At 35.0% G+C, this 25054-nt stretch overlaps 1 long non-coding RNA gene and 2 other non-coding genes across 3 annotated transcripts in view; 2 read left to right on the top strand and 1 right to left on the bottom strand.

Moving 5' to 3' along the window:
- Positions 1-635: 635 nt before the first annotated feature.
- Positions 636-25054, bottom strand: part of LOC136037609 (uncharacterized) — a 99423-nt gene continuing 75004 nt past the window's right edge. Inside the window, exon 2 of the long non-coding RNA XR_010619983.1 lies at positions 636-1507. This is a non-coding gene — a long non-coding RNA (uncharacterized LOC136037609). The remainder of the gene's footprint in view (positions 1508-25054) is intronic.
- Trnaf-gaa (transfer RNA phenylalanine (anticodon GAA)) lies at positions 10305-10375 on the top strand. Its single transcript has one exon. It is a non-coding gene; the product is annotated as a tRNA-Phe (tRNA).
- On the top strand, positions 20683-20753 carry Trnaf-gaa (transfer RNA phenylalanine (anticodon GAA)). The gene has a single exon. It is a non-coding gene; the product is annotated as a tRNA-Phe (tRNA).

Raw genomic sequence — 25054 nt, 5'->3', positions numbered from 1 at the left:
TTGTGTCCCGGTGTCCCAGTCTGTGATTTCTCTTTGAGTGTCCCGGTCGTCATTTATATTTCCTGTGTCCCGGTCGTCATTTCTATCCCGGTATCCCGGTCTGTATATACATTCGTTTTTTTAGTTTTGTTTTTCTCCTTTATTTTTCATTTTTTTCCTTTTTTTTTCTTTTTTAGTTTTTTTAGTTTTTTAGCTTTTTTAGTTTTTTTTTTCTTTTTAGTTTTTTGTATTTTTTACCTTTTTTTAGTTTTTTTAGTTTTTTTTTACTTATGTCCTGGTCATCATTTATACTCCCTGTGTCCCGGTCGTCATTTGTGTCCCGGTGCTTTGTTGATGGTGATTGATAATCGAACATTCCTTTTGTCCCGGTCGCTTTCTCTTTGAGTGTCGTCATTTATATTCCCTACTAGCTGTTGGGGTGGCGCTTCGCGCCACCCCAACATCTAGCTGGTGGGCGCTTCGCACCCCCCCAAGCCCCCCCGCGCGCGTAAGTCGTTACGGGCCATATTAGTTACGCGCCATTGTAGTTGTGTCCCTGTGTCCCACCTGTGAATAGAGATAGATATAAATATATGTTTTTAACTACGTAAAACATGCGAATATACAACATTCTTCGCTGTCCCATTGTCTGTGCATATAAATAGATTGTCAGGTTTACTGACTCTTGAACATGCAACATATAATTGTCCATGGGAAAAACAATCCGTATTCAGATCTATACCTCATTATTCTAATGATGTGTCCCTGTGTCCCGGTCGTCATTTATATTCCCTGTGTCCCGGTCGTCATTTGTGTCCCGGTATCCCAGTTTGTAATTTCTCTTTGAGTGTCGCGGTCGTCATTTATATTCCCTGTGTCCCGGGTGTCCCGGTCGTCATTTGTGTCCCGGTGTCCCGGTCTGTAATTTATATTCAAACAATCCCTGTGTCCCGGTCGTCATTTATATATCCCGCCTGTGCCCCCGGTGTCCCCGTTGTAGTTGTGTCCCTGTGTCCCGGTCGTCATTTATATTCCCTGTGTCCCGGTCGTGATTTGTGTCCGGGTGTCCCAGTCTGTAATTTATCTTTGAGGTTCACGGTCGTCACTTATATTCCCTCTGTCTCGGTCGTCATTTGTGTCCCGGTCTGTAATTTCTCTTTGAGTGTTTTTTCTTTTTAGTTTTTTTTAGTTTGTTACCTTTTTTCTTTTTTCAGTTTTCTTTTTCTTCTTTATTTTTCAGCGTCACTATGAAGTACATATCGACGAACCTTTGTTTTTTAACTTAAATCTGGTAGGCATTGATGACCTTATCCAAGTCAAAATCCCAAACCCAATCATCATCGCTATCATTTTCAGTTTTGATATGTTTTGACTCTCGCTGTCCAGGTGGATTTTCATCTAACTGCGCGGTTTTGGGTTCTTTAGCCGCAAGCCTGTTTTCTTGCTGTTCTTGTGATTCCCCGGCACGCTTTCTTTTCTTACTTTCTCTATCAGCTGCAAGCCTGTTTTCTTGCTGTTCTTGTGATTCCTCGGAACGCTTTCTTTTCTTACTTTCTCTATCAGCAGCAAGTTTTTTGGCATAAACTCTTTGAGCAGCTTCCTCGGCTGTTGCCATTGTAGGTTCTTCAGTCATTTTACAATTAAACATTTTTCCGTGAACAAATGTCTTAAATACCGTTAATGACGTCACCGTCATAGCAAAAATGACGACAACTAACTTCATGACGTCAGTCGACACAGAAACATGACGTCACCTGACAGACAGACACACAGACAGACAACTTATTTTTATATATATAGATGTGCCGGTGTCCCGGTCGTCATTTGTGTCCCGATGTCCCGGTCTGTAATTTCGTCACTGGAAAACATGACGTCAGTCGACACACAAACATGACGTCACCCGACAGACAGACCCACACACACACACAGACAACTTATTTTTATATATATAGATCTATATATATAAAAATAAGTTGTATGTGTGTTATGTCTGTCTGTCTGTCTAATTTTAAATAAAGCCTGTTTAGCATAGGATCTTTTAGGTCTGAGGGGTCGACAATTCGTATCAAGTTGTAAATGTGGAAGTGACAATCTATTTTTGGAATGAATAAATTATCAGATTCTCGTCTAAGAAGACCAAAGTAAGAGTCATTTGTTTTAAACCACCCGTATCCCTGTTAAGAGCCAATTATAAATTTTGATATTATTTCAAACACCTCTATCGATGGAATAAATAATTGTCATGAGAAATTAAGCTAGCCTGGTCATTATGGTTCAGATGGTCATAGATGGGCTCAGCAAGGACTGAACCGAAATTTTAAGTTTTTTCCTCTTTCTGACGGCTCTATCGATTGACATACGGTGCTGAGATACTCTATCCAAAATTCTTTCTGTCCTTCTAATATACAGCAGGAGCAAGAAATACTGTAAACACCGTAATTATTAAATTTAGGGACGGGGTCTTTATTTTGACTGATTTTTTTTATCTGGTAATTCTACCTGTTTTAAAAAATGTAAAAATAATATTTTTCTTCAGATTTCTTGCAATTTGGTCTGAAACCCCTTTTATGTAAGGAAGACCAAGATAAACTGCATTATCCTTAATATTTGAGGTATCTTCATCTGTTTTTGTGAATTTCTTAATACAGTTTTCAATTACAGAATTAACTAAGGAGATCAGGTACCGATTCCCAAATAAGATTCCTCTAAGGGGTTCAAACCCTGATTCAAGAATATGAGGTGAGCATGCACGTATTGCTCTGTCAACTAACGAAGTCACTATGGGTAGCCTTTCTGTACACCTCAAACTCAAAACTTCTGTCATTGTAGTGTACCAGGTCATACAGAGAAAGAAGGCAACTATTCATCTCAGATTGCTTAGGAAATTTAAGTTTCGTATCCATAGAATTAAGCAGAGCAGAGAAGAAATCTAGAGAATCTTTCGTATATTTCCACAAAAGAAAAATATCTAAGCGACCTCAAATTTTTGGCTTATTAAAATTTTCTGAGATAGCTTGATCTTCAAGATTTTCCATGATAAAATCATCTTCTGTCGGTGAAAAAGGGATACCCATTAGAAGTTCATTTTTGTCTGTTAAAAGTGTCTATAATTAAAATAACAATAAGTTTTATTACAAAGAATTGTGAGTGAAAGAAGAGTTATTTGTTAGCGTGGATTTGCTAGAGACGTCTGGGTCAGGGTTCTCCAGAATGAGTTTCATCTTTTCTGGCTCACAATTGGCAAACATAGGTTCCACGTGATCCACGGATTTTGAAATTGTAATTAAGCCCTTCAAGAGCATGTCCATGACCACCAGCGCCATAATATTTTACGTGGCCAAGCTAGTTTAATTTCTCACAACAAGGGTTTGCCCCATCAATTCAGACATGTGTTTGAAATACTCAGCGACAAACTTCGAAAAATTAAAAAAAAAACATAATCTCTCTGTTTCTTTCAAAACTGAACAAAAAGTTGCACATTTTGTTTTTTAACTCGGGGAAGGATAAAACGGACCTTATACTAGGTAGTGGTGTCTACAGATTCCCGTGTTCACATCAACAACTAGGGGAACGATTGCATGAACACAAAATTTCAATAATTAAGTCCCTGAGATTTGAAAATAAAAATGACAACTTTGATTCAGCTCTGGCCCTACATATATACGAAAATCCTGACCATTTAGTTCTTTTTGAAGATGCAACTATAATATCTACCGTAAATGGCCGACCACAATTTTTGTGGAAACATGGAAAAACTTCTCATTGGGGAAGAGACTTTCAATGAAGGGGGCGCAGGATGTTTTTGCATTATTTAAAAAAAAGGAAAAAATAAATATGAGAAGTTTTTTCTACTGAAAGTGAGGAGCAGCATTAAAACTTAAAACAAGGAGAAATTTTTGCGAATATGAGGGGTTTACCTCCTCGTAATACCTCGCTCTTTACGCAAAAGTATTTTTAGTAATTTCAACTATTTATTCTACGACCTTTGTGATTCAAGGGTCATTCTTAAGGAATTGGGACAGAATTTCAGTTTTAGTGTAAAGAGCGAGGTATCGACGAGGGGTGAACTCCCTCATATACACAATAAAAATATACGAATATAGAAGTTCGTTACGTAAGTTAATTCGTAAATTACGTATATTTTTTACTAATGAAAATGTTCGTAAAACAATTAAAAGTTCTAATTGCCTTTTTAAGTAATCAGAAAATTAGAGGGCAGCTAGGCTTCCTCCCTCTCTCCTTTTTTTCAAAATCTTCCGATTAAAACTATGAGAAAGCCATTTAGCCAAAAAGAAAATTAATATGCAGATTTCGTTTTAATTATTTATGTGCGGAGAGCCAAGATCAAAACATGCATGAATTAAAAAACGCCCAGAAATTAAATAAAAAAAAAACAAGTTTTTTTAAATGAAAGTAAGGAGCGACATTAAAACTTAAAATGAACAGAAATTACTCCGTATATGAAAGGGGCTTTTCTTCCTCAACGCCCCGCTCTTTACGCTAAATTTTTTTCCTTTTTTAAAAAGTAGAGCTAAGAAAAAGAGTCAGACGATCGAATCAGTTCGCGAAAACAACATATATTGGCATTTTTTCTCATTAAGAGCTAGTCAATTCCTTGAGTACCAAAAAGATACACCTTGTAACGTACATTCAAGGTTATGGAATAGAACTGCTAAGTCCCGGTGAGAGGAAAAAATTACTACATCATCAGCAAACATAATAAAAAACAAAGAGGCAAATGTGGCAAACATAACAAAGAGGCAAAATATCCGGTAAATCATTTATAAAAAGAATAAATAAAACAGGCCCAAGGACAGAGCCCTGAGGTATTCCATAATTAATCTGGGAAGTATCTGAACGATGATCACGGGATTTATCGATACATTCTAGTCATCTCCCAGAAAGATAAGATGCAAAAAAATCAACAGTTTGTGATGAAAATCCATAAGATTTAAGTTTCATAAGAAGCAAAGAATGATTGATGCTGGTGGAGGACTCCCAAAACACAAGAACTCACATTTGGAGGCATTAACTGAAAGGCCTACTGTGGATAGTTTGGCTGAAAGCCGGTAAAAGTTGGTAATTAGACTATGTTTTGTCCAGCTAAAATGCAGAACATCATCAGCATATGCAATGTGATTAATGCCTAAATTTTCATTGTAAAAATTTACGGTTGAAGACGTTGGAGACACGAAGCTAAAACACATTTAAATATGCTCGGGGATAACACGGCACCTTGCCTAATGCCTTTTTTAACAGGAATATACTCCCCTACAGTACCGTTCCACTTCACCCTAACTGAAGAATTAGCATACCAATACTAAAGCACGGAAACAATAGAAAGGTTAACACCTGAGGCCGCTAGAGAAAACAAAGCATTTGAATGAATTACATTTTAAAAAGCACTAGATATGTCAACAGTCAAAGCATACAGGGGACATTTTTGAGCAACAGCAAGTTTCATTAGCCGACCCACAATATGGTGAGCTTGAACGCAGCCCATACCTTTTCTAAAACCAAGCTGGAAGGGTGTAAAATTGCACTTGGAGCTAATGGCCGGTAGCAGTACATATTCAAATAGCTTACTGACAAAACAAGACACAGTGATAGGACGGAATTAGAGCAAGCACTGGTGTCCTTACCCCTCTTGACTATGGGAGACATACAACAAGACAAAAAACTATCTGGCACAACGGACTTTGCCAAACACATCTGAAACAATTACTGCAAATGCTTCAGCAGTTCAGGACAATCATAAGCAAAAAACTTGAAGCAAAGACCATCACTATCGAGAGACTCAGACTTATTCACTTGCTTAAGAGCTCGGAGTATAGCACCAGATTCCACCGATAACACTTGAGATTGGTTGATACGAATTGGGAGGATTGAGTTGACAAGCTTTGTAAAATGATTTTGGAGATTAATATTAAATGAAAGCAAAATATTTTTATAATGAGAAACGAAGTCACATAGCCGAAGAGACGAATTAATTGGAGGTGAACACTTTACACTGTTTATAACACGATCCCAGGATTTCTTGTCACAAGGACCATCCCAGGCATTCAGTCTCCCTCTACGCAGAGAATATTTGTTCTCTCGTTTAGTTTTCTGTTTTATTTGATGTAGTGAACCAGAAGAAGGACGATCCCAGGCTATCCACATACGGAGCCAGAACTTAGCTATATGCAAAAAGGCAAATCACCCAAAAGCACGATTGAATACAACAACAGCAATTACTTTTTTCATTTTTAAAGACTTTTTTAAACAAGTAAGGGTGCTTTGGATGGCTATGTGACTGCTGAGTTGGTATTCTTGGTTTTTCCTGCTTATTGTCCTCAGTTAGCAGACATAAAGTTGAGTCACAAACCATTATAGAAACCAGAAACCAGAACAGAAAATAGAAGCAACAGAACCATGATTTAAAATAATGCTTACCTTCTCCAAAAAATGCAGTACAAATTGAGATAAAGACAATAAGCAAAGTTTCACCCCACATTCTCTTGGATATTAGTATAATTTATAATAAAGCCTTTGGGCAGCTTGGTTTGCCTCTTTTTATGATGTCTTGACTATCTGAAAAAATCACTAGATTACAAATAGTATATACATTAGCTGTAAACAAGGCATTGAGAGACAAGGTGGTCATTGATTATAATTAGCTGTTGATAACTCATTACTTAGCTATTAATAATTGATAACTGTTTAGAGCATAATCTATAACAGATTAAAACATTCACTAGTAGTTGAGGGTTAATAGTTACAGATTTATAATTGCGTTTGAGTAATTAGTGGCATGACACAAATTTAACACTTATTGCAATTACTTACTTATTGCAATTTATTGCAATATGATGCTTACTTACAAGCTACAGAACGAAAAGTCAGCAATCTTTGGCGGCAATCTCAGTACCAGCCAGCACAACACAAGAGGACACTCCAAGAAGCTACCAAAGTCAAGCTCTCGATCTAAAACTCGCCAAACATTCTTTTCGAGAAGAGTCATAAATCATTGGAATAAACTGAAAGATTCAACTGTCAGTGTTCCCTCCATCCAGTCCTTCAAAAACCAACCTGACAAAGAGTGGGAGAAGAAGCTGTGGAGGCTCGACTGGCAGTCATCAACTCAAGAGCACTACAGGTCTGGAAGACCTTAAAGCTCTCAGATGGATTAAGGTAAGGTAATTAAACCTAACAAAAAACAATAAATTTTAATATGCTGTCATTGATTTTGGTTCTGCTTTGAAACTTGGTTCCTTGAAACCCCAATTAACCCCAGAACAGAATATGCATACTCTGTTATCCAAAAACATACCAAGGGCATTGCAGATTCAGGACTTACTTCCAAGCTAATGTACAGACTTATGTGAAACTTTGAGTGTATATTCTTGGGAACATACTAAGTAAAGCATGCACACAATGATTCTTTTTTCCCTTTTAACTGAAATATATTCATCACTGAACTGGAAATTATTGTAACGGAATTTTACCTTTGACCTTAGATACCCCTGTGCCTCTGGAGGCAACCAGGACATTGACAAAGAGACACCAGTCACCCCTCAACTGGGCTACTGCCATAACGTCTACCCACTGGGGTTGTATGGACGTATTCCCTTTGAGGAGGTCCCTCTGGTATGTTTTGTGTAGTGGGTTCTTTGGTTTTATCCTTTGCTGCATTCTTGTTGGTTGCCACTAAAGGATGGACTTTGGTGTTTGGTCGTCTTTCATTCACACAAGACGTCCCATGTATTTCCATCTTCAGGTCCTGATCATGCTGATGAATAGAGATTGCCCAGTAATTTGGTATATTGTCTGTTTTAAAACATGTGTCTAGTTTTCGTTAGTAGTAGTAGTAGTAGTAGTAGTAGCAGTTGTTGACGAATATTTTGCAGACAATTGTTTTGAAAGGCTTGGAGTCTCTTCTCTTGCTGCCGATTTAACTTCCAGTATTTGCTTCTATACAGTATAAATGGGAAAACATTACTATTGGAAACCGAAAGTTTTAGCTAGTTTGAGAACTTTTGTGAGTGCCAAATCTATTTACGTCTGGTAGATGAGCCACTAGCATATCCTATACAAGAATAAATCTTTTTGCCTGTTACTCCTCTGTTCTCCACAGGAAATTATCAGGGGAATCATCATATTAACGGAAATGTCATACTGTATGCCTAGACATCTTAATTCTATTCTAGTTTAGGTTATCTGAAATTCTCGTTAAGATAACAAAAAGCGCTGATATGACTTCGGAATAAAATATCAAGCAGAAATAATTATATTTTAACTTATGATCAGGATAATCATGAGGTCCTTTTGATCCAGCTGTCAAATTATAATTGCTTATTTTTACGAGTATCAAAGGCATGACACATAAGAGGTTCCCATAAGGACCTACAATTATCCTTCTTTAAACAACCGATGCAACTTGCATAATCCACATTTACAATTAACTAGATTGACCCCTTATATACCATACCTTAGAGAAGGTACTTTCGAAACATGCTTGTTCAAGTTATCTTGTCAATAGATTGTTTCAACTAATATGGGTTAAATTTCATTCTTTATCCTTTATATAAAGCCATGTTACTAGTGAAACATTAGTAATCCCCGTTTATAATGAGCTGTATCGATCCTAATATGATCCACGATCGCTGTATCGATCCACGCACGTAAGTCGTTATGCCCCATATTTGTTACGCGCCATTGTAGTTGTGTCCCTATGTCCCACCTGTAAATACAGATAGACATATATATGTTTTTAACTACGTAAAACTTGCGAATATACAACATTCTTCGATGTCCCATTGTCTGTGCATATAAATAGATTATCAGGTTTACCGACTCTTGAACATGCAACATAAAATATTCCCTGTGTCCCGGTCGTCATTTGTGTCCCGGTGTCCCGGTCTGTAATTTATCTTTGAGTGTCCCGGTCGTCATTTATATGTCCCGGTCGTTATTTGTGTCCCGGTGTCCCAGTCTGTAATTTTTCTTTGAGTGTCCCGGTCGTCATTTATATTCCCTGTGTCCCGCTCGTCATTTGTGCCCCATTCAGTAATTTCGTCAGTCGACAAACATGACGTCAGTCGTCAAACATCTTCATGACGACATTCAGCTCAATCCTTATAATGACGTCAGTCGACAAACATGATTTCAGTCGACACACAAACATGACGTCAGTCGACAAACTCACAAACAAACAACTTATTTTTATATATATAGAAATTTCAGTTAATATGGGCTAGAGTTGGTTCTTTATTATACAAAAAAAAATAAAAAAATGACGTATATCAAAATATTTTGGTTGCAGCCACTTTTCTTGATTTTCAAACCAATATATTTCCCTTGTTCTTCAAGCCAAGGGATTCTTCATATATTGGGGTTTCTGACAAGGCTGTTCAAATAGCATAATTCTTGTTTTGATCAGATTCTATTTTTAGGAGTTAAGGGTTATTAAATTTCTTAGCATTGGACCTGATGGTCTGTTACTAGATCGCTAGCTACCGCTGCAACCAATATTACTAGCTACTGCTGCAGCTCGGTTTACTATGGCCTAGAGTTCAATATTACCATTAAAAACTAGCTACCGCTGCAGTCATAGAAGTCAACTCGGAAAAATTCTACTTAATTGACTTCTTGCTATCTCGGAAAGGGTTTAGGTTATGAAAATAAAACTTTCAGGGATGGGTCTACAGGCTAGAGTATGTCCCGGGAAGGTATTTTAAAGTTTTTTGTACTTCAATTAAGCAGAAGATCTATTTTGGAAGGTTTTACTTTTATAACACACATATTATAACTCCCTCTAAAGGGAGAAGGATTGGAGGTAGTTGATTCAAAACACCTTCCTGAGACATACTTTAATCTGTAGATTCATCCGTGAAAGTTTCATTTTCCTAACCTAAACCTTTCTGAGTTAGCAAGAAGTCAATTAACTAGAATTTTACCATCAAATTCTCCTGGCGCATGATATCTACACCGGGCATATTTTTGTTGGTTTCTCGAAAATATTGCAGCGTGATCAATTCGCAGCTTTGTGCGAAACTTGAAACATGACTTCGTGAAAACCAAACCTTAATTTAACCCCCTAGACATTCTGGTACTCTGAACACTAAAAATGCCTATTTTTTATTATTTAGGGACAGTAATCAGTAAAAAACATCTTTCCATAGTCAAATATACCAACCCCTTTTCTATTCACGAAAATAATACTGAATCCTCCTAAAAATAAAGGCTCAAGGCAGTAAAACTTCGAAATTAAGCTACTATTGGTTGATTTGTTTTTATAATTAATTATTTTCATCACAAAGTATTTGAAAAATAATTCATGATAAGCCGAAATAGCTCAGTGGGAGAGCGTTAGACTGAAGATCTAAGGTCCCTGGTTCGATCCCAGGTTTCGGCCCGGTGCATGATATCTACACCGGACATATTTTTATTGGTTTCTCGAAAATATTGCAGCATTCGTAGCTTCGTGCGAAACTTGAAATTTGACTTCGCGAATACCAAACCTTAATTTAACCCCCTAGACATTCTGGTACTCTGAACACTAAAAATGCTTAACTTTCATTATTTAGGGACAGTATTCAGTAAAAAACACCTTTCCATAGTCAAATATACCAACCCCCTTCCTACTCACGAAAATAATGCTGAATCCTCCCAAAGATAAAGGCTCAAGGCAGTAAAACTTCGAAATTAATCCACGATTGGTTGATTAGTTTTTATAATTAATTACTTTCAACAGAACGTATATCAAGGATAATTTATGATAAGCCGAAATAGCTCTGTTGGGAGAACATTAAACTGAAGATCTAAAGATCGCTGGTTCGATCCCGGGTTTCGGCAAATCTTTCTACTTCCTTTTGGTCTTTTGTCAGACTTCGTGATAAGCACCACAATTGCTAAAATCACATAATAAATAGTATCACAGTAGCAAAATAAGTCACATTTTAAAGAACTGTATAAGAACAATGGAACTTCCATCCGAAATATTAATAGGAAGCCGATTTAACTTCAAAGAAATAATGTATCAATAAACCAATAACGTTTTTCAACCAAAATTGGCAATTGAAGTGAATTATTTCAAAATTCCATAGCGTCATTTGCTCAAAGCTAGAAAATTTTATACACAAAATTCTCAACAAACAATTTCTGATAAATGCTGTCGTATTATTTTTTGAATTTGTTGAACCTGATTTTGCCAATTGGCAGTAATACAGTATAAAAAAAAACACAACTTAGACACAAATATATATGACCAAAAATGGCTTACAACCAGTTCGCGACCGATCCAGTTCGTAAAAACAACATATATTGGCATTTTTTCTCATTAAGGGCTAGTAAATTCCTTGAGTACCAAAAAGATACACCTTGTAACGTGCATTCAAGGTTATGGAAAAGAACTGCTAAGTCCCGGTGAGAGGAAAAAACTACTACATCATCTGCAAACATAATAATTTTGCAAAGAGGCAAAACATCCGGTAAATCATTTATAAAAAGAATAAATAAAACAGGCCCAAGGACAGAGCCCTGAGATATTCCGTAATTAATCTGGGAAGTATCTGAACGATGATCACGGGATTTACCTAACGTCTTTTTTAACAGGAATATACTCCCCTTATTTTGTTCCTGAAACGTTGAATCTGTGCCATTTTTCAAACCTAAATTTAAGTTCACCCTTTGGTCCAGTTTAATAGTAATAATAGCAATAGTATTCATACAGGCTTTGAGAGTTTCAACTTAATATCCTAATCCTTCCCTAAGACATTAATAATGTGCTTTTTGAGAACCTATATGCCCTCGATGCCTTTCAATAGTGCCATAGTACCTCTGTTTTATATCAAACACATTTTCTAGAAGTTCTTACTCGTTACAACATTCCACTCCTGAGATTTTGCATCTGTTTCATTTAGATAACTTCGATGGTCTTAAACACTATTTATCTAGTTCCAGAGTAAGTTTTAGCTGGAGTAGTAGTAGTAGTATCCCCAGAAATTTCAGTTTAATAGGCTGACCGTTCCTGATATTTTGCTGATTCACCCTTTCGACTACCAGCGTGCAACAAGTGCTTTTTTATTTAGTGCTACATGCCCCTCAACATCTTCTGCGAGTTTCCATTTAATACCCTGTTCAGTGCCTGATATATTCCATTTGTTGTATTTTGCCAACCTGGATGCACTTAAAATATTTTATTTATTTCAACAGTAGTAGAAGTAGCGGTAGTAGTAAAAGTAACAGCAATACCATTAGCCTTTTAAGTTATAGTTTAATGCATTAAGCCTATGCTTGGACCCTACCAAAACATTCTTTTAATTACAGTGTGTATATTGTGATTACAGGGTACAGTGTGTTTTGATTTATTTCAATGATCTAAAAATTTCAGCTTAACAGTCCTAGCTGTTCCTGAAATTTGACTTATACGCTTATCTGACAAAGTGTCTGCACGTAGTGTTTTTACATTTTAATTTAACACCACCCTCACCATCCTTTGAAAGTTTTACCGTAAATTTCTTATCCTTAGCGTAGTATTATTCGTAGTAGAAATAAAACTAACCGGAGCAGCAGGAGTGATAGTAATAACAATAGTAGTAATGTTAGCCGTAGTGGCGGTGTTAGCATTCATGTAGTGCCTTATAGTTACTTCAAAATCCCATCAACACGCTCTGATAATTGCAACTTATTACTATACGTCAGGGATGCTCAACCAATCATTATAGTGGGCCGTGTTGTTACTTGAAAGAAGTCAATGGGTCCAGAACCTATTAAATTTTAGTTTTAATTAATTTTCAATAAATATTACTGATATACTCTTTTGATAGTCAGTATCCCCATAGTGTGGTTTTATTAATGTCAATACCCCTTAATTTCTGCTTAAAGTTCCGGATTATATGTTTAGTTTTCAATATCCTTTGAATAGTAGTAGCAGCACTAGTAATATGCATAAAGTGACTTTTGGTTAGTGCAAGAAATTAGGACAATCAATTGTTTTCTGAAATAAAAACAATGAAACATATCAACGCAATAAAATTTTTCAAAGAAAATTTTTGTGCTGTTACGGAGAGCCCAATGGAGCGTAAACTTAGGACAAAAAGTATTGACGGTGACAATGCTGTGGCCTGAATAACCATGCAAAGGTTGGTATCCCTTATCACTGCTCCCTGGAGACAGAGACACAGACAAAGTGTACGTAATACATCCAAATGAAATAATTTTACGTCCATCATTGAAATTCAAAAAAAATCCAAGAATCCTTCACCAACGCTGTAAATGTTTCCTTCATTGCTTGTAGCCAGACAACACTATGTGGAGTACCCTGACAGTGATGCCAATTCCTCTGTCAGCAATCTAATGTCTGCCTGATTTGGTGGCACTGAAATAGCTTATAGTTGTGATGAAGATACCGGCTTGTCATCTATATATATAAAAATAAGTTGTTTGTTACACTATCTATATATCTACATGTATATATATATATATATATATATATATATATATATATATATATATATATATATATATATATATCTTCTATATATATAAAAATAAGTTGTCTGTCTGTGGATGGATCAGGTGACGTCACCTGAAAAAACTGGATCAGGTGACGTCAAAACTGAAAAAACTAAAAAAGGCAAAAACTACAAAAAAAACTAAAAACTAATAAAAAAAATAAAAAAGCTAAAAAACTAAAAAAACTAAAAAAACTAAAAAAAAGGTAAAAAACGAAAAAAACTAAAAACTAAAAAAAAACTAAAAAAAAAGGAAAAAACTGAAAAATAAGCTAAAATAAAGGTAAAAACCAATAAAAAACTAAAAAAAAAACTGAAAAAACTAAAAAAAGGCAAAAACTACAAAAAAAAACTAAAAACTAATAAAAAAAGTAAAAAAGCTAAAAAACTAAAAAAACTAAAAAAAGGTAAAAAACTAAAAAAAATAAAAAATAAAAAAAAACTAAAAAAAAGGAAAAAACTGAAAAATAAGCTAAAATAAAGATAAAAACCAATAAAAAACTAAAAAGAAAAAAAGGAAAAGACTAAAAAAAATTTTCATCTAAAAAACTAAAAAAAACTAAAAAAGGTAAAAACTAAAAGAACTAAAAAAGAAAAAAATAAATGACGAAACTCAAAGAGAAAGCGACCAGGACAAAAGGAATGTTCGATTAGCAATCAACAAAGCACCGGGACACAGGGAGTATAAATGACGACCAGGACATAAGTAAAAAAAAAAAACTATCTATATATATAAAAATAAGTTGTCTGTGGATCTGTGGATCGTGGATCAGGTGACGTCACCTGAAAAAACTGGATCAGGTGACGTCAAAACTGAAAAAACTAAAAAAAGGCAAAAACTACAAAAAAAACTAAAAACTAATAAAAAAAATAAAAAAGCTAAAAAACTAAAAAAACTAAAAAAAGGCAAAAACTACAAAAAAAACTAAAAACTAATAAAAAAGCTAAAAAACTAAAAAAACTAAAAAAAGGCAAAAACTACAAAAAAACTAAAAACTAATAAAAAAAATAAAAAAGCTAAAAAACTAAAAAAACTAAAAAAACTAAAAAAAGGTAAAAAACTAAAAAAACTAAAAACTAAAAAAAACTAAAAAAAAGGAAAAAACTGAAAAATAAGCTAAAATAAAGGTAAAAACCAATAAAAAACTAAAAAAAAAACTGAAAAAACTAAAAAAAGGCAAAAACTACAAAAAAACTAAAAACTAATAAAAAAAGTAAAAAAGCTAAAAAACTAAAAAAACTAAAAAAACTAAAAAAACTAAAAAAAGGTAAAAAACTAAAAAAAATAAAAAATAAAAAAAAACTAAAAAAAAAGGAAAAAACTGAAAAATAAGCTAACATAAAGGTAAAAACCAATAAAAAACTAAAAAGAAAAAAAGGAAAAAACTAAAAAAAATTTTCATCTAAAAAACTAAAAAAAACTAAAAAAGGTAAAAACTAAAAGAACTAAAAAAGAAAAAAATAAATGACGACACTCAAAGAGAAAGCGACCAGGACAAAAGGAATGTTCGATTAGCAATCAACAAAGCACCGGGACACAGGGAGTATAAATGACGACCAGGACATAAGTAAAAAAAAAAAATTAACAAAACTAAAAAGAAGTTAAAAACTACAAAAAAACTAAAAAGAAAAAAAAACTAATAAAAAAACTAAAAAATCTAAAAATCTAAATAAACTAAAAAAGAAAAAAAAAGGAAAAAAATAAAGGAGAAAAACAAAACTAAAAAACGAATGTATATACAGACCGGTACACCGGGATACAAATGACGACCGGGACACAGGGAATATAAATGACGACCGGGACACAGGGACACAACTACAACGGGGACACCGGGGGAAACAGGGGGATATAAATGACGACCGGGACAAAAAAACTAAAAAGAAAAAAAAACTAAAAACTAATAAAAAAACTAAAAAATCTAAAAATCTAAATAAGCTAAAAAAGAAAAAAAAGGAAAAAAATAAAGGAGAAAAACAAAACTAAAAAACGAATGTATATACAGACCGGGACACCGGGATACAAATGACGACCGGGACACAGGGAATATAAATGACGACCGGGACACAGGGACACAACTACAACGGGGACACCGGGGGAAACAGGGGGATGTAAATGACGACCGGGACACCGGGACAGGGAATGGTCGATTAGCAATCACCCATGGTCCATGGTTAGCATTTTCCCATGGACCATTATATGTTGCATGTTCAAGAGTCGGTAAACCTGACAATCTATTTATATGCAAAGACAATGGGACAGCAAAGAATGTTGTATATTCGCAAGTTTTACGTAGTTAAAACCATATATATATATATATATATATATATATATATATATATATATATATATATATATATATATATATATATATATATATATATATATATATATATATATATATATATATCTATATTCACAGGTGGGACATAGGGACACAACTACAATGGCGCGTAACTATTATGGCGCGTAACGACTTACGCGCGCGGGGGGGCTTGGGGGGGGGGGCGAAGCGCCCCCACCAACTAGGTGTTGGGGTGGTGCGAAGCGCCACCCCAACAGCTAGCATCTATATATATAAAAATAAGTTGTCTGTCTGTCTGTGGATGGATCAGGTGACGTCACCTGAAAAAACTGGATCTGGTGACGTCAAAACTGAAAAAACTAAAAAAAGGCAAAAACTACAAAAAAAAACTAAAAACTAATAAAAAAAATAAAAAAGCTAAAAAACTAAAAAAACTAAAAAAAGGCAAAAACTACAAAAAAAACTAAAAACTAATAAAAAAGCTAAAAAACTAAAAAACCTAAAAAAAGGCAAAAACTACAAAAAAAACTAAAAACTAATAAAAAAAATAAAAAAGCTAAAAAACTAAAAAAACTAAAAAAACTAAAAAAAGGTAAAAACTAAAAAAACTAAAAACTAAAAAAAACTAAAAAAAAAGGAAAAAACTGAAAAATAAGCTAAAATAAAGGTAAAAACCAATAAAAAACTAAAAAAAAAACTGAAAAAACTAAAAAAAGGCAAAAACTACAAAAAAAAACTAAAAACTAATAAAAAAAGTAAAAAAGCTAAAAAACTAAAAAAACTAAAAAAAAGGTAAAAAACTAAAAAAAATAAAAAATAAAAAAAAACTAAAAAAAAGGAAAAAACTGAAAAATAAGCTAAAATAAAGGTAAAAACCAATAAAAAACTAAAAAGAAAAAAAGGAAAAAACTAAAAAAAATTTTCATCTAAAAAACTAAAAAAACTAAAAAAGGTAAAAACTAAAAGAACTAAAAAAGAAAAAAATAAATGACAAAACTCAAAGAGAAAGCGACCAGGACAAAAGGAATGTTCGATTAGCAATCAACAAAGCACCGGGACACAGGGAGTATAAATGACGACCAGGACATAAGTAAAAAAAAAAAACTATCTATATATATAAAAATAAGTTGTCTGTGGATCTGTGGATCGTGGATCAGGTGACGTCACCTGAAAAAACTGGATCAGGTGACGTCAAAACTGAAAAAACTAAAAAAAGGCAAAAACTACAAAAAAAAACTAAAAACTAATAAAAAAAATAAAAAAGCTAAAAAACTAAAAAAACTAAAAAAAGGCAAAAACTACAAAAAAAACTAAAAACTAATAAAAAAGCTAAAAAACTAAAAAAACTAAAAAAAAGGCAAAAACTACAAAAAAAACTAAAAACTAATAAAAAAAATAAAAAAGCCTAAAAAACTAAAAAAACTAAAAAAACTAAAAAAAGGTAAAAAACTAAAAAAACTAAAAACTAAAAAAAACTAAAAAAAAGGAAAAAACTGAAAAATAAGCTAAAATAAAGGTAAAAACCAATAAAAAACTAAAAAAAAAACTGAAAAAACTAAAAAAGGCAAAAACTACAAAAAAACTAAAAACTAATAAAAAAAGTAAAAAAGCTAAAAAACTAAAAAAACTAAAAAAACTAAAAAAAGGTAAAAAACGCTTGGACACAAAAAAAAGACCCAAAGATGAATGGTTATTCGATAAGACTTAGATCCTCATTGAAAAGCGTCAGAAATTAAAAAAACGTCTTCTAAACGGTGGAGACGACGGCGATAAAATCTTGAGAAATCATTTATACCGACACCAAGACAAGCTAGTGAAGAAGAGCGCAAGGGGGGATAAACAATACTTTCTAGAAAAGAAGGCAGCTACGGCAGAAGAAGCAGCCAAAGGCGACGATTCCAGAGCTGTTTACAAAATTAACAATGAAATCATCGGGAAACGACGTAACCTAAACAGGCCAGTTAAAGATAAAAATGGCAAGATGGTCACAGCTCCCGATGAAACCTCTAAAGTTTGGGCCGTACATTTTGAGAAAGTCATCAACAGACCTAGTCCTCCGAACATAGCAGACATCCTCACAACCCCTTGCCTTGACTTTCAAATCAATACAGAAGAGCCATCGACCGAAGAAATAGTTCAAGCCGCTCGCAAGATGAACAACAGTAGAGCACCAGGAAGTGACAGGATATCTGCAGAAATGATCAAAACCTCTTTATGTACTAGCATGACGGTATGGATGGCATTCTTTGCATGCATCTGGAAATCAGAGAAAGTCCCTGAAGAATCGAGAAAAAGCAAACTCATCAAGCTTTTTAAGAAAGGAGATGCATTGAAGTGCGATAACTAGAGGGGAATAACATTCCTTTCTATCCCAGGGAAACTATTCTCACAGATAATCCTCTGCCGTATCCAGACAGCACTAAATAAGCACTTGAGAGACAAACATCATGGCTTCTGCCCACCTCGCTCCTGCTCAGACCTTGTATATGTCCTGCACATGTTGATTGAGGATTGCAACGAATGGAGGCAAAAGATGTACCTTGTCTTTGTGGATCTCAAAACAGCCTTTGACTCAATACACCGAGAGTCGCTGTGGAAAATCCTCCGACACTACGGCATTCCAGATAAACTGACATCCCTGATCAGTGCACTTACGAAAACAAGGAGTGCTGCGTTCGGACCCATGAAGTAATTACAAGGTCTTTCAGCATCATTTCTGGGGTCAAACAGGGATGTGTCCTCCCCCCCCCCTGATTTTTGTCCTGGTTATTGATCATGCGCTCCAAGATTGCACAGGGATTGGGATCCAAATATGCAATAATAAACGACTAGCAAATCTTGATTTCGACAATATCACCCTGATTGAGGCAAACAAGTAAAGGCTCCAGGAGCTTATCGATGTCATACGAGAGAAAGCAAGTCGACCGGGACACAGGGAATATAAATGACCTCAGTCGACACACAAACATGACGTCAGTCGACAAACACACAAACAAACAACTTCTTTTTATATATATACTGGCTGTTGGGGTGGCGCTTCGCGCCACCCCAACACCTAATTGGTGGGGCGCTTCGCGCCCCCCCCAAGCCCCCCCGCGCGCGTAAGTCGTTACGCGCCATATTAGTTACGTGCCATTGTAGTTGTGTCCCTGTGTCCCACCTGTGAATAGAGATAGATATATATATACCTCATTATTTTAATGATGTGTCCCTGTGTCCCGGTCGTCATTTATATTCCCTGTGTCCCGGTCGTCATTTGTGTCCCGGTATCCCAGTTTGTAATTTCTCTTTGAATGTCCCGGTCGTCATTTATATTCCCTGTGTCCCGGTCGTCATTTGTGTCCCGGTCTGTAATTTCTATTCGAACAATCCCTGTGTCCCGGTCGTCATTTATACATCCCGCCTGTGCCCCCGGCGTCCCCGTTGTAGTTGTGTCCCTATGTCCTGGTCGTCATTTATATTCCCTGTGTCCCGGTCGTGATTTGTGTCCGGGTGTCCCAGTCTGTAATTTCTCTTTGAGGTTCCCGGTCGTCATTTATATTCCCTGTGTCCCGGTCGTCATTTGTGTCCCGGTGTCCCGGTATGTAATTTCACCAGTTGACAAACAAGACGTCAGTTGACAAACAACTTCATGACGCATACAGCTCAATCCTTATAATGACGTCAGTCGACAAACATGACGTCAGTCGAAACACAAACATGACGTCACTCGACACACACACACACACACACATACACACACTGACAATTTATTTATATATAATATATATATATATATATATATATATATATATATATATAGATATTTAAGTTACTATGGGCTAGAGTTGGTTCTTTATTATATAAAAAAAAATGACGTATATCAAAAATTTTGGTTGCAGCCACTTTTCTTTATTTTCAAACCAATATATTTCCCTTGTTCTTCAAGCCAAGGGACTCTTCATATATAGGGGTTTCGAACAAGGCTGTTCAAATAGCATAATTCTTGTTTTGATCAGATTCTATTTTTAGTAGTTAAGGGTTATTAAATTTCTTAGCATTGGACCTAATCGTCTGTTACTAGATCACTAGCTACCGCTGCAACCAATATTACTAGCTACTGCTGCAGCTCGGTTTACTATGGCCTAGAGTTCGATATTACCATTAAAAACTAGCTACCGCTGCAGTCATAGAAGTCAATTCGGAAAAATTCTACTTAATTGACTTCTTGCTATCTCGGAAAGGGTTTAGGTTATGAAAATAAAACTTTCAGGGATGGGTCTACAGGCTAGAGTATGTCCCGGGAAGGTATTTTAAAGTTTTTTGTACTTCAATTAAGCAGAAGATCTATTTTGGAAGGTTTTACTTTTATAACACACATATTATAACTCCCTCTAAAGGGAGAAGGATTGGAGGTAGTTGATTCAAAACACCTTCCTGAGACATACTTTAATCTGTAGATTCATCCGTGAAAGTTTCATTTTCCTAACCTAAACCCTTCCTGAGTTAGCAAGAAGTCAATTAACTAGAATTTTACCATCAAATTCTCCTGGTGCATGATATCTACACCGGACATATTTTTGTTGGTTTCTCGAAAATATTGCAGCGTGATCAATTCGCAGCTTCGTGCGAAACTTGAAACATTACTTCGTGAAAACCAAACCTTAATTTAACCCCCTAGACATTCTGGTACTCTGTACACTAAAAATGCCTAATTTTTTATTATTTAGGGACAGTAACCAGTAAAAAACACCTTTCCATAGTCAAATATACCAACCCCTTTTCTATTCACGAAAATAATACTGAATCCTCCTAAAAATAAAGGCTCAAGGCAGTAAAACTTCAAAATTAAGCTACGATTGGTTGATTTGTTTTTATAATTAATTATTTTCAACACAAAGTATTTGAAATATAATTCATGATAAGCCGAAATAGCTCAGTGGGAGAGCGTTAGACTGAAGATCTAAGGTCCCTGGTTCGATCCCAGGTTTCGGCCCGGTGCATGATATCTACACCGGACATATTTTTATTGGTTTCTCGAAAATATTGCAGCATTCGTAGCTTCGTGCGAAACTTGAAATTTGACTTCGCGAATACCAAACCTTAATTTAACCCCCTAGACATTCTGGTACTCTGAACACTAAAAATGCTTAACTTTCATTATTTAGGGACAGTAATCAGTAAAAAAACACCTTTCCATAGTCAAATATACCAACCCCCTTCCTACTCACGAAAATAATACTGCATCCTCCCAAAGATAAAGGCTCAAGGCAGTAAAACTTCGAAATTAATCCACGATTGGTTGATTGGTTTTTATAATTAATTACTTTCAACAGAACGTATATCAAGGATAATTTATGATATTCGAAATAGCTCTGTTGGGAGAACATTAGACTGAAGATCTAAAGATCACTGGTTCGATCCCGGGTTTCGGCAAATCTTTCTACTTCCTTTTGGTCTTTTGTCAGACTTTGTGATAAGCACCACAATTGCTAAAATAACATAATAAATAGTATCACAGTAGCAAAATAAGTCACATTTTAAAGAACTGTATAAGAACAATGAAACTTCCATCCGAAATATTAATAGGAAGCCGATTTAACTTCAAAGAAATAATGTATCAATAAACCTAAAACGTTTTTCAACCAAAATTGACAATTGAAGTGAATTATTTCAAAATTCCATAGCGTCATTTGCTTTTAGAATTTTTAGAAAAAATTCTAAACAAACAATTTCTGATAAATGCTGTCGTATTATTTTTTGAATTTGTTGAACCTGATTTTGCCAATTGGCAGTAATACAGTATAAAAAAAACACAACTTAGACACAAATATATATAACCAAAAATGGTTTACAACCAGTTCGCGACCGATCCAGTTCGCAAAAACAACATATATTGGCATTTTTTCTCATTAAGGGCTAGTAAATTCCTTGAGTACCAAAAAGATACACCTTGTAACGAGCATTCAAGGTTATGGAAAAGAACTGCTAAGTCCCGGTGAGAGGAAAAAACTACTACATCATCTGCAAACATAATAATTTTGCAAAGAGGCAAAACATCCGGTAAATCATTTATAAAAAGAATAAATAAAACAGGCCCAAGGACAGAGCCCTGAGATATTCCTTAATTAATCTGGGAAGTATCTGAACGAAGATCACGAGATTTACCTAACGTCTTTTTTAACAGGAATATACTCCCCATATTTTGTTCCTGAAACGTTGAATCTGTGCCATTTTTCAAACCTAAATTTAAGTTCACCCTTTGGTCCAGTTTAATAGTAATAATAGCAATAGTATTCATACAGGCTTTGAGAGTTTCAACTTAATATCCTAATCCTTCCCTAAGACATTAATAATATGCTTTTTGAGAACCTATATGCCCTCGATGCCTTTCAATAGTGCCATAGTACCTCTGTTTTATATCAAATACATTTTCTAGAAGTTCTTACTCGTTACAACATTCCACTCCTGAGATATTTCATCTGTTCCATTTAGATAACTTCGATGGTCTTAAACACTATTTATCTAGTTCCAGAGTAAGTTTTAGCTGGAGTAGTAGTAGTATCCCCAGAAATTTCAGTTTAATAGGCTGACCGTTCCTGATATTTTGCTGATTCACCCTTTCGACTACCAGCGTGCAACAAGTGCTTTTTTATTTAGTGCTACATGCCCCTCAACATCTTCTGCGAGTTTCCATTTAATACCCTGTTCAGTGCCTGATATATTCCATTTGTTGTATTTTGCCAACCTGGATGCACTTAAACTATTTTATTTATTTCAAAAATAGTAGAAGTAGCGGCAGTAATAAAAGTAATAGCAATACCATTAGCCTTTTAAGTTATAGTTTAATGCATTAAGCCTATGCTTGGACCCTACCAAAACATTCTTTTAATTACAGTGTGTACATTGTGATTACAGGGTACAGTGTGTTTTGATTTATTTCAATGATCTAAAAATTTCAGCTTAACAGTCCTAGCTGTTCCTGAAATTTGGCTTATACGCTTATCTGACAAAGTGTCTGCATGTAGTCTTTTTACATTTTATTTAAAACCACCCTCACCATCCTTTGAAAGTTTTACCGTAAATTTCTTATCCTTTGCGTGGTATTATTCGTAGTAGAAATAAAACTAACTGGAGCAGCAGGAGTGATAGTAATAACAATAGTAGTAATATTAGCCGTAGTGGCGGTGTTAGCTTTCATGTAGTGCCTTATAGTTACTTCAAAATCCCATCAACGCGCTCTGAAAATTGCAACTTATTACTATACGTCAGGGATGCTCAACCAATCATTATAGTGGGCCGTGTTGTCACTTGAAAGAAGTCAATGGGTCCAGAACCTATTAAATTTTAGTTTTAATTAGTTTTCAATTAATATTACTGATATACTCTTTTGATAGTCAGTATCCCCATAGTGTGGTTTTATTAATGTCAATACCCCTTAATTTCTGCTTAAAGTTCCGCATTATATGTTTAGTTTTCAATATCCCTTGAATAGTAGTAGCAGAACTAGTAATATGCATAAAGTGACTTTTGGTTAGTGCAAGAAATTAGGACAATCAATTGTTTTCTGAAATAAAAACAATGAAACATATCAACGCAATAAAATTTTTCAAAGAACATTTTTGTGCTGTTACGGAGAGCCCAATGGAGCGTAAACTCAGGACAAGAAGAATTGATGGTGACAATGCTGTGGCCTGTATAACCATGCAAAGGTTAGTATCCCCTATCACTGCTCCCTGGAGACAGAGACACAGACAAAATGTACGTAATACATCCAAATGAAATAATTTTATGTCCATCATTGAAATTGACATAATCCAAGAATCCTTCACCAACGCTGTAAATGTTTCCTTCATTGCTAGTAGCCAGACAACACTATGTGGAGTACCCTGACAATGATGCCAATTCCTGTCAGCAATCTAATGTCTGCCTGATTTGGTGGCACTGAAATAGCTTATAGTTGTGATGAAGATGCCAGCTTGTCATCTATTATAAGGGTGAAGGTTTTATCTTATTTCTTGTCATGATTAACAAAATTGGCAAGGAATTCCCCCAAAGATGGAAATATGTCCATCATATATTTGGAGTTTATCATGAAACATGTTAAACCCCTTGGTGTCACAATTTCTAAGGATCTTAAGTGGGACACACATGTTTCCAACATAGTTAAGCAAGCAAATATTTCACTATCCATGTTTAAGCTGCTAAACAAACTTAATCGTCCTAAGATACATTTCCTCCGTGTTTACTTGTCCTTTATCAGGCCGTTATTGGAATATGCATGTCCGGTCTGGCATTCGCAACTTTCAAGTGAACTTAATGACAAAATTGAGTCGGTCCAAAGCGTTCGCTCAGGATCATTTACAAAGAAGGCCAAATTCCATACTCCTTCCTCCTTAAAGCTGCACACATTACCACCTTAAAAGAAAGGAGGGAAAAAATTTACTTGCTTTTCGCTAAATCAGTCATTTCCAATCCACGTACTGAGGACTTACTCCCTGAATTTCACAATCCCTTTAGACCTCGACTCCCCCGGTCAGCCTCCTTGGCAATCCCAACTTACTCTTCGATCCATGCTGTTACAGACAGGTTTCGTAAAATTTTTATCCCCTTTATTCTGGAGCACCTTTATAAAAATTCGTAATCATGTCCTTGCCAAAATCACCTTTTCCTCTATTGCCGTTTTTATTTTTGATTTAATTGTCAAGTTTACATATTCGCCCTTTAATTTTAATGATTTTGCCTTTTTAATTTTTTTTTTTTTAATTTTAAGCGTTTGACTTAATGTACTGATTTGAATTTTTTTTTTCTTAACTTTAACTGACATATAAAACGAATTCGGCTCTATAGAGCTTGTGATAGCCTTTTGAAAATAAATATTATCTTATCTTTCTTCATGCCGAATGGATTTGAACCCTACTGTAGAGAAATTTAAGTAGCATATGTCACCTAGTACCAATCTGGAGTCAAATATTTTGCTTCTCAATTACTTCATCCAAGTCTATGTCAATAGTTAAATGAGTATATTTCACATCTCCCTTGACATGAGACACGGTTATACTTACTTTTTCACACACATGGAACCCGTTATAGGGCACTATAAGGCCAACTATACTTTCATGCGTACCTTAACGAGCCCCTTAGCGCGGTAATATTGTTTGGGAGATACATTTTCTGGTACTAGGGACGGGTATACTAGCACCACCTATCACCCCCTTTACCCATTGGTCCTTTTTGTCTTGACATCATATTCTGAATCAGTTCTCTTTTAGCCTCATAGGAAAAGAATTTTGGACA

The sequence above is a fragment of the Artemia franciscana genome, chromosome 17, assembly GCF_032884065.1.
Source record: "Artemia franciscana chromosome 17, ASM3288406v1, whole genome shotgun sequence".
Lineage (NCBI taxonomy): Eukaryota > Metazoa > Arthropoda > Branchiopoda > Anostraca > Artemiidae > Artemia > Artemia franciscana.
The sequence above is the reverse complement of the archived record's forward strand: the minus strand, read 5'-3'. Positions and strand labels throughout refer to the sequence as shown.